At 39.8% G+C, this 10,834-nt stretch overlaps 1 long non-coding RNA gene across 2 annotated transcripts; it reads right to left on the bottom strand.

Annotated features, from left to right (window-relative positions):
* Positions 1 to 1,601: 1,601 nt before the first annotated feature.
* On the bottom strand, positions 1,602 to 5,984 carry LOC149321562 (uncharacterized). 2 transcript variants are annotated; one of them, XR_016278052.1, is made up of 3 exons: positions 5,892 to 5,984; positions 3,675 to 3,756; positions 1,602 to 2,004 (listed from the first exon to the last, which is right to left on the bottom strand). It is a non-coding gene; the product is annotated as an uncharacterized LOC149321562 (long non-coding RNA). The 2 variants fall into 2 exon arrangements; XR_016278051.1 differs by having other exon boundaries at positions 3,639 to 3,756.
* Positions 5,985 to 10,834: the final 4,850 nt, after the last annotated feature.

A 10,834-nucleotide genomic window follows, 5' to 3' on the forward strand; every position in this document is an offset into this window, starting at 1 on the left:
AGATTTGTCTTGTTCTTGCACTAGCATAGCAATTTTCAAAACACTTCAAACTTTTGTTTTTTAAAAAGGAATACATTGTGCTTCCTTTGGGGTTTATAGTTAAGGACATTCATGACGTGAACACCAATCTCTGGTTCCCTTCTTGATGAAGTGAGGTTGGGAATGGAGTTGTTTCAGAATTCCTGCCACAGAGTATTTCAAGCTTCTCACTCACTTACTCATTTGTGACCACCATCGTCCACTTCTGCATTGTTTTGTATAGTAACGATTTCTGAGATTAGATCGTGCCTGGAAGTCAGCATCCCCTTGTGCCACTGATTGCAGACAGTGAATAGTATTGTTGCAGCAGTGACAGCCCCACAGGCAACATATATCTGAGGCATTTTGAAAAGTTTAAGATAACCTCAAGTTATGTTTAGGAAAATTCTCATCATTATAGCACAAAGCTTCATGTTCTAAAATAAAATTAGTAGGAACCAAAAGAACAGACCTTCTCCAGAACCCACTCCTATTTGATAGCTAATGGGCAAAGGTGTGTGTTTTTGTATTGCGGGTGTGTTGTTTCATGAATGTTCCCTCCTCAGGTGCTCAACCAATGAGCTCATCTGATGCCACCGCTACCATGAGTGGAGAGAGAGATGGGGAGGAGTAGAGAGCATTGCTTTGGCTGTCTTTTCCCTTCTTCCCTTCCCGTCAGCATCAAGAATAGACAGGACAGGAGAAGATTGTGGAAGCCAGTGTCTCTCCCAGCTCTGATGCTGCTGCTAGGAAGGAGGAAGCAGCTGCCAACTGGGACCTTCACATATGGCTTACCTCTCACATTTGGCCATAATGCTAGCTTCTTCTCTTTTAATTAAACAGCAGCAGCAGCAGCTTAATGTTGGTTTTTAGAAGGTCAAGTAAAAGGAAACTTTATTTACTTATTTCTCCCAGGCTGGGATTCAAGGAGGCTTACAAATACAATAAAACATACAAAATTCAGATTAAAAATTAGAACAGTTTTAAATAATCACAGAATGAATGCAGTATTAAAATAACAACATAATTAAAATCCATCAAAATGTTACTTTAAAACAGATGAGAACATGGCTACCATAGTGATTCTTGAGCAGATGAAGAAAGTGAGGAGCAGTAATGTGACGAGAAATCCACCAGTCCGCAGTGCCTTCCACCTTTTTGTCTCTTCCACTTAGAAGAAAATTCTGTCTTACTAGTTTCAGTGAGATGCCAAATAGTTAAACAAGGCCTAGGATAGTGCAGGAAAAAGGCTTGATTATTGACCTCTTGGGAGAACAAAGGGTTTTTTTTTGTCCAAGATTACCTCCAGCCCACCGTGACCCCAGAATGTTCTGTTTGGGGGTTACCACTGGTGGAAACACTGCTGGTAGTAGATCTGTACCCATATAGTGTTCTGTAATTGTTTATTCAGATGGTGAAAATAATCCCAGTAGAATGTGGGTTGAATCTTTGTTGTCCACATGCATTTCAAATGCAGCCAAGTAAGTTTGAGGGGACGTGTGCAAAAAACAAAACAAAAACAAATCTTCTTAATCCAAGATAATTGATAGCTGGGGGGGGGGGGGTGTTTTAATTTTAATTTTCCTAAAAGATTTGCATTGTTTGCTGTGAGAATAACCAATCCAAATACAACTGGGATAAACCAGGACAAAACTCTGTATGCCTTGAATGTTTTTAAAATACATCTGCATCATTGACTCCATCTTTATTCAAGTGCTGACATGAGTGAGCAACAGAACTCAGAGATGTCCATAGATCCCATTCTGATAAAAAAAAATAGTGTGATCAACAAATCTGGAATGTTTCAGTGAGATTATTTAGATAGCAGCACTAAAAAACCCAATGTCTGAAGAACCTCCAAGAGGCATGAGAGTGCACATGTCCCTTGCTGGAGAAGTCCGTTCTTCCTGGTGGGACACTTCTGTCCCATCCTAATTTCAATCAGCCAGTGGGTCTGGTGGTTAGGTTTGTTCTGTTACTTTCTAGCTGAAAATGAGAATTTACAAAGAGGATTACAAAAATAAAAGAAGAAATATGTAGTGTAGAAAGAACTGATGTAGACATTTTGAATTTATAAAAACATTGTTCTTGTCATTATTCTCAACAATATCTTCATAAGCAGAGCTCATATCTAGTTATTATTTAAAACTCACCAGAGACACAGATGAGTGTGCACATATCACACCCACAAAGCAAATTGCAAATTGCCTCCCTGGGAAAGCGTGGTATTACAGGTGTAGGAAATCTGGGGCCCTCCCAATGTTGGATGCAACTTGCAGTACAAAAACCTCTGGAGGGTCACTAATATCCCCACTTCTGTCTTAACAAGCTGATAGCCTAATAAACATCATGTATCTTTTCCCAACCAGACCTACTTTGAGAATGTATGCTGTTTTCTGACAATTAGAAGAGAGCAAGAGATAAGACAATCAGTTCTTCTAAATGTTAAGCACAGCCAAATGGTACAGCCAAATGTCAGATGAATCAAAATATTATTGGAATGAATGTAACATGTTCAACTTGTAACTAAATTCTTTCTATTTGAATTGAGATGTAAGTAGACCTGTCTCTAGATTACAACAGTGGAAAGAACCCTCACTTTCTGATATTGTATCTTTTACCCTATAGTCCATCTAGACATACTGAAGTGCACAGTCTGCATGCTAACACTGAGGGAAGTTCAGTGTCCAACATATTATTTATTCTTACTGTTATTGTTATTTTATTCATTTTTTATCCCACCTTCCCTTCAATAATGAGACTAACTAATAATGAGAACTAAGCTTCTGGAGTTCTTTTTGCATTCTTTGAGCGCTTACTGGCACTAGCTTCCAAATGGCTGAGCATTATGAGGAAACATGTTTGCTTATTGTAAGACCAAAGAGAACAAGAGTCTCTTTCAGGGCTTCTTTTTCCTGCTGTACTTTAGGATGAGATTGACAGGCAATGTAACCTGAATCTGTGGAATGTAAAGAGGGACAGACATTTCCAAGTTTATAGAAAGGAAGTTCTGTCTTCCATCCAAAAACTGAGAGATGCACCAGAGTGGAGTTGTGCTTATCTTGACAGGTGCATTTCAGTCTAAGGAGTGGCCAGATAGACCATGCGTTTCATTCCACTTCCTTGTTCAGCAAAGGCTAAGCCCAAATTTCTCCCAATAATAAATATGCTCTTTACAGCTGACAACACTAATGGCAACAGTAATGACTTCCATTTACTGTGCACTTCATTGTGAAGGATGATGAAGCACTTTGTTGTCTGTTTGTACATCTGTAATTATTTTCTATATCACATGCATGGCTTGTACCACTAGAGCTGGCAGAAGGATTTCAAGTCAAGGGTGCGTTAGATGGGTGGCTGGTGAGGAGCAAAATGACTTGATGGCATTTTAATTTTGGGTATGTGTTGTTTTTAGCTTTGTGCAAAAGGTTAATATGCTTGTCTGCTTAGAGACTGGTTTTTCAGTACCAAAAAAACAGTGCAGCAGAAACTTTATTTTTACCTTAAAAGGCCATTTTGACCCTAAAAAAGAGAAACTACATCTCCATTAATTTGTTGTGTAGAAATCATTGGAAACTACCGTATATTTGTACATTCTCCATCAAATAAAGGAGAATTACATTTGAGTGCAGCTGAAAGGTAGGATGGATGGGCACCTTGGAAATTTGCTGATGACCAAGAGATCCTCCTGTAGGTGGAAAATCCACAGAAGCAAGAAAGGATAACTTCTATGAGCAGCTAAATGAGCAAAAGGGAATCTAATTAATTCACTGAAAACAAATATGTTATGTATATTTCCATGTTCCCAGGCTCTGCCTCACTGTAAACCAGAGCTTAGAAAAGTTACTTAGGCCCGGTACATACCATCAATAATCGGCATACCAGGGCTGATTCTAGGACTAGGGACCGTGTGGCAACCACATGGTCCCTAACCCTAGAACATAATGGCGGCATAACAAAGGCAGCAACCTGTATACATGGGTGCCGCCATTGTTATGTAAGCGCTGTGCAGTGTCCGCACGTTGCCACACAGTGCTTACATAATGAGTGTGCCTGTGGCGCACTTGTTACGTCATCCCTCCAGCTTTAAAAGAACCTGCTTTTTGCAGGTTCTTTTTTCACCGGAGGGAAGCCGTGCGGTTTGGTGGCTGCAGCTTCCCTTGGGAGGAAAAACAGGGGCCGGCACATTTCCATTTTTCAGTTGTCTGTACTGCGCCTTACATAGACTACAGTCCTTCAGCAATGCTGGTCAGGGGATTCTAGGAGTTGTCATTCAAAAAGAGAAACTTTCTTCAACTTTGCTTTGAACCTTTTTCTTTCACCTTAACCAGAACATATCCTGTAGTTCTAATGAAGGATCAGGATCAGAACAAGAGAAGATGCTAAGTTCCACACTGTTTCCTCTAAACATACACAGATTAGTTCTTGATCTGCATGTTTATGAATAAATACATTTATTTAAAATATGTATACACTATTTATATTTTCTTCTTATATTTTTTATATTTTTCTTCTGGACCATGTCAACAGCTATCAGGTCAGAATGCACAGGGAAGCCATTGTAATCCACAAACTGGACAACTGAATTAAGAAACCCTTAAAATGAATGAAGGACCTGAACAGACAGGCCAAAATAAAACTGCTTTGGGTCACTTTGGAGGCATGCTGTTTAAATGACGCATGCGTCCTAAGAGGCTGGAGGCTGCGCCACAGTCACGCTCCAGTCCTAAGGACTGGAGTACAGCTTTAGTGCAGTTTCTGGCCTCTTAAGATGTGTGTGTCATTTAAGCAGCATATTTCCAAAGTGACTCGAAGCAGCTTTATTTTGGCTTGTCTGTTCAGGCCAAAAGTTTGGCTACCAGTCCTGAAAAACAGCAAAATCAGGACTCAGCAAATGCAAATGAGAAACCACCCAGAGTCAAGGTTTTTCCCAGCAGAAAGTAATTAAACAGACACAAATCCTCTTTGCAATATCCTCCCATCCCGAAGCCTTGCCATCAACAACAGAACAATACACAGAGTAACATGGGAATCACCCCCCCACTACCTGGGGTCACACAGTGTGTGTGTGTGTGTGTGTGTGTGTGTGTATAGTCAACTCTCTTCCATGCCACCATTCTCTGAAGATGTCAGCCACAGACGCCAGTGAAACATCAGGAACAAACTGTTCTAGAATATGGCCACATAGCCCGAAAAACCCACAAAAACTATATTTTCTTCTATTTCAACACTCTTCAATGACAATACCACTGGAGTGAAGCTATGTTGTGACACAGCATTGTTCCTAATGGCCCAGTGGGGCTGGTGGATCTACGTTGGCAGGGAATCCATTGTTGGGTTTACAGCCACTCCTCCCTTAGCTGTGGCAAGTTGAATGGAAGCTCTCCTGGTGCTAGACTCTAACCCAACAGAGCTTCAGCAGTTGCAGATTACAAGTCAGAACACTTGCTAGGGGAACAGCCATAATGAATTCACTGTTCCTGCAGCAATGGATTTACCAACTTTCCCTGGTTTGGATATGAACCCTGTTGGTGTCAACAATGATATCATACTAGAGCTGCCTGAGCCATTTTAGTGCCTAAAGCAAAGATGATGCCTCTTCCCTCCCTATTTTGTGTACAGAAATTCCACACATAGTACTGACTGTGTAATAAACTAGTTTCCCAAAACAGAGAAAGTGTGCAGTCCTCCAGATACTGTTGGACTGCAGCTCCCATAATTCTTCAACTTTGGCTATGCTGGATAGAGTTGCTGGGAATATTACTCAGACAACATTTGCATTCTATTTATATCATATCATATTAAATGTTTAATTATGATGGCTCAGCATTTCTGAGAGAGAGATTGGTATTTTTTTAGAGGTTTGGACTGACCTTAGAACAGGAGGAGGAGCAGAAAGCAGAGGATCATTATTTATACCCAGCCTTCTCCCCAAGATTGGATAGGATCACCAATTAAAATGGTTAGAATATAGTTAAACATCTACAAAAAGTCAACATTAAAATAGAATTAAATCACTGACAATATTAAAACATTTCAAAGTCACATGCTTAAAATGATAAAAGCAGTCTTGAAAAAGCCCCACAGTACAATGTAGTGTTTACAACTGACAATTTACATATACATTAAAGGAATACATTATGACAGCTTGTGGTTTTCTATTTGGGAGAAAAATTAAGAAAGCAAGGCTACCTAATCCTTATGCTACACCCACCATTATAAAAACATTTCTTTGGCCATATGTTTCAACATCAGATTTAAAAATAAAATTAAATAGAGCAGATCCACCAATACCGTCACTATCACACCACCTGTCATTAAAGGAGACTACTCCTCTTCACCATAAAGAAAAGAAAAACAAGGCTCCCTTTCTCATTCATTCTACTATTCAGTTTGACAAGCTAGTGAAACAGAATGAGGACTGCGGCTGGAGTGAATGGGAGATATTTCCATGGCTCTGCAGAGATAATCATCTGTACATAGCCACTGAGATTAAAGAAAAGAATGCTGCATGAGGCTCTTTTTGACTTGGCCTTGGGTTTTAGATAAGATGCATTCAAGTTCAGATTTGCTGAATTTGAAATATAAACGAGGTAGAGGCTTTTCCTCAGAGGGCTTCTGTGAAATTACTGGCTAGACATATTTATGTTCCAATCTAAAACTCACCAAAAAGAGTGACACACAGAACTCCATAGGTTCATATATTGGGATCAGCAGCTATAATTCCGAAAGTCTCTTTGCTTCAGTAATGTGATCCTAGAAAATTATCACTGTATCACTGAGAAAGATCTTCCACTGTGTCCAGCATCATCAAACAAACAAACAAACAAACAAACAAACAAATGTATAACCAGCACTATGCAACCCCCGTGCACAATAGCAACATTGTACAACGCATGACAATTACTGAGTGTCATTGTGTAATGGTCAATCTGTGATGTGCAACTTCACTGTGCAATGCACAATCACAATATACGGTGCACAATTTCACCACACAAATGTACAGAAGATTCAGTACAGATTCAGTTTCCCTTATCCAAATTGCCTGGGACTAGAAGTATTTTATATTTTGGATTTTTTTTTAAATTTTGGAATATTTGCATATAATGAGGAGTTTTGAAAATGGGACCCAAGTGTAAACATGAAATTAATGTATGTGTCTTATACACCTTATATAGATAGACTGAAGGTAATTTTATAGGTAATATTTTTAATTTTTGCATGAAATAAAGTTTTATCACAGGCCTGCATAACATAGGGCCTGGGGGCCACATGCGGCCCACCAAAGGATTTTGGGCAGCCCACAAGGATGTGGAATTACTTTAAGGCTGAGGAGAAAGTCATGTGGAGGAGAAGGAGGAGGAGAAAGCCACCCCTCAAGGCTCCTCTGCTTCCTTGCTTTCTCCCAATGTGGCAGAGGAGGAGGATAGGCAAGCAGTTGCCCTTCAAGGCTTCTCCGCTGCCCAGATTTTTCCTGAAGAGATGTACAGGTAGAGGAGAAGGGCGGACAGTGGAGAAGGAGTAGGGAATTAATATTAGTAATATTAATAATTGTTAATTAAAACCTATCTGCAGCCCAAAGAAATTTAGCCTATTTTAATTTTGGCCCCTATCTACTGTCAAGTTGTGCAAGTCTGCTTTATCAGAAAGCAAAGCACTATCTCAGCTATCCATGTGGACAATTATTAAATCTGGTGTATTATGGATTTCCGAATTCTGAATAAGCAAGACTCAACCTGTATCCCACGGTGCTTTTGTGAGTGTTGCATCTATTGCTTTTGACACTTCAGCTGCTGATGTCAACCATAGTGAACCCTATTAAAAAGAAGTGCTTCAATGTTTGATTGCTTTTTTCTCAAACATGGCCTTTTAGATGTAGACATAAGCTTGACTGAGCACATGAAGCAAATGAATTTTTAAAACCTCTCACAATTGTGGTTTAAAAATGGCTTTTAGTGCACACAGACATCTGGGAAGATACACCAAATTATTATTTTTATTTTTAATAGCAGAAGAATGCTCTTTGGAAAACAGGTAACGGCAGAATTGTGTGGGCAGTATACTCTGTAATGAGTGGCAGGGTCAACCCTATCTTCAAGCAAAATGAAGCAGCCGCCACAGGCAGCCAAAGCTGTGTGGCTGGGAGGTTCAGTTATGCATGTGATTGGTCTGTCTGCATCTGCTAAGTTAGCCTCCTGCTCTTAGGTAAGGTGGAGGACATTGCCCCATTGCAGTGTTGTAGTCATTCACCTAGCATTGCAGTCAGTTTCTGTAAATGGGAGGGCAGAAAATGTCATTTTGTCCTTAGACTAAGGTAGCAAAATGTCTTGGATGGTTGGTCACCAGTCATAGGTATTAGCAAACTTATCAACTACAGTAAATTGCATAATAACACTTAAACTATAGCAAATGGATATTTCACCTAATTAACACTTGGTAGACTGCCAAAATGATCAATAAAGGAGTCCAAGAACAGCTCAAGTCTGAACTTTCCCTAGAAGCAAAATAATCCAACTGAGGCTATCATAATTTGGCCATATCATGAGAGGACATGATTCACTAGGAAAGACAATAATGCTTGGTAAGATAGAAGGCAGTAAGAAAAGAGAGAGATCATATTCCCGACGGATAGACTCAGTTAAGGAAGCAGTGCTTAGTGAAATGGGAGGAAGTAAGAAAAGAGGAAGATAGCAACACAGGTGGACTCCATCAAGGAAGCAACAGCCCAAATTTTGCAAGACCTGAGCAGGGCTGTTAATGACAGGGTGTCCTGGAAGTCACTCATAGCATTGCCATAAGTTGAAGCTGATTTAATGACAATTTACATAAACAAGACTGGTATGAAGCAAAATGAATGCAATGGGGATTTTTTCCCAAACAAATCCAGCATCTATTAAATAGGTAAATGCCCAAACTGAGATACAATCAGATGGATTCTCTTTGTCTCTTCCTTTGTTTAGCATAGGGCAAAAGAAAATTGCTGTTTCAAAGGTTAACTCTCATATCTGGTGTTTGGTCAATGGATAGCATAGCCATCTGTTCTGAAAACACCAGTTAAAAGAAATTCTAAAAGAATAGGTTCATTGACAGTATAACCAATTACTGGAGAAAATATGATACAGTTGCTCTTCCTGTTTTTCAGTGATCTTTTGGACACATAGGCCTCAATTTCCTAGATTCTCTCATCATATTGAAGGCACAGGAGGGCTGATCATGACAGTCACTTCAACATACATATTGAACATGCATATGTACAAGGGAAGGACATGTATGGAAGCAAGGGAGAAGCGGCACTGTACCTATCAGGCACGAGCTTTGCCAAGCATGTCCATGTGTCTCCTTTCTCCACCCTTTTGCACTGTACAGAACAATGGCAAGGTGGACTTCCATCAGTAACCGTTTTACAAACATTGCCAAAGCCCTGAAGTGTCAAAAGGAATGGTCTGATATGGAACATCAGCTGAGAGTCCAAAGTGCCAGAAAGGCAGACAATGCTGGAAATGGCTCTTTTCATTAGTTATTGCGCCCTGAAACGGAAATGTGCAAAAAGTCACAAGAGGAGGTTTATGGACTTGTTGACATTCATGATATGTTCATCAATTTTAGATGCTAGAAAAACTAGCCTGAACTTGAATGTGAAGAATAGTCCAGTGATACCAAATTTAAAATTATTGGAATACAACTTGTTTGAGTCCTTTGTACAAAGTTGTCTACTTGCAAAATTCTGCCTGTCATCTCTCCCTGGATGAATACAATATTTGTTAATATTTTTTTCCAGTCTCCCACACCTTGTTCATATCGCCACAGGCAATAATATTTCGTATCCACACTGATGCTATTTTTTTCAAGACTGAATTGGTCAGTTTTTGCCTTGACAAAAAGGAAAAAAGAAAAGAAAAGAGGAAGTGGAAGTGAAAAATCCACTGCTTCCTTAGATTTTGTTTTCTTACTTGAATGCTTACAAGCACAAATATCCACATTGAGAGGTGGGGAAGTGAGGACATTGTTTAAGATTTTCCTTCTCCTACTCCTTCTTAGAAAAATGCTCCACTCCTAGAAAAACATGACACCATTCAGCACACATAGGACAGGATACACATATTCCTGTATACCATTGCAATCTCAGTACTATGCATGTTTACTCATTATTCATTCATTAATTTATTAATTCATTTTATATGAGAACTTTATCCCCAAATTGGATCCAAAGCGGCTCACAAAAGATGCTTAAAAAGCAGTAGTTTTAAAACACAATTAAAACATCACATTAATATAAGTAACAAATGTAAAATCCTTAAAAAAAACTAGGTTAAAAATATAAAACCATTAAAAACATACCAACATACTCCAATAAGAAGCCTCCCTGGGAGCAATTAAATGTTAAAAGCCTGCTGGAAAAGAAAAGGTTTTGCCTGACAGTGAAAGAGTTTCATAGGTGTGGTACAAACCGCCTGAAAAGGGTGGCCTGCTGGTGGCCTAATTTCCTCTGGAGAGAAGCCACAGCTGCCAAACCGTTTGGCTTCCCTCTGGAGGAAAAAGAACCCGGGAAAATCAGGTTCTTTTTCTGCTGCTATAGTTACATTGCAAGTGTGCCAATGGTGCACTCATGATGTAACTGGTGTGGTGCGGTATGCAGATGCTATGCGTCCGTTACATCATAATGGTGTTGCCCATGTACACAGGGAGCTGCCATTGTAGCACCACCAGTACATGCTAGGGGTAGGGACCATGCAGTTGCTGTGCAGTCCCTAACCCTAGTTGTGCCGCCGCCATGCCACAAAGGCCCCATCTGTCCCAGGCCATAGAATCATATGGA

Source organism: Sceloporus occidentalis, unplaced genomic scaffold (genome assembly GCF_023333645.1).
Source record: "Sceloporus occidentalis isolate IW3139 unplaced genomic scaffold, rSceOcc1.0.p SCAF_1, whole genome shotgun sequence".
Taxonomy (NCBI): domain Eukaryota; kingdom Metazoa; phylum Chordata; class Lepidosauria; order Squamata; family Phrynosomatidae; genus Sceloporus; species Sceloporus occidentalis.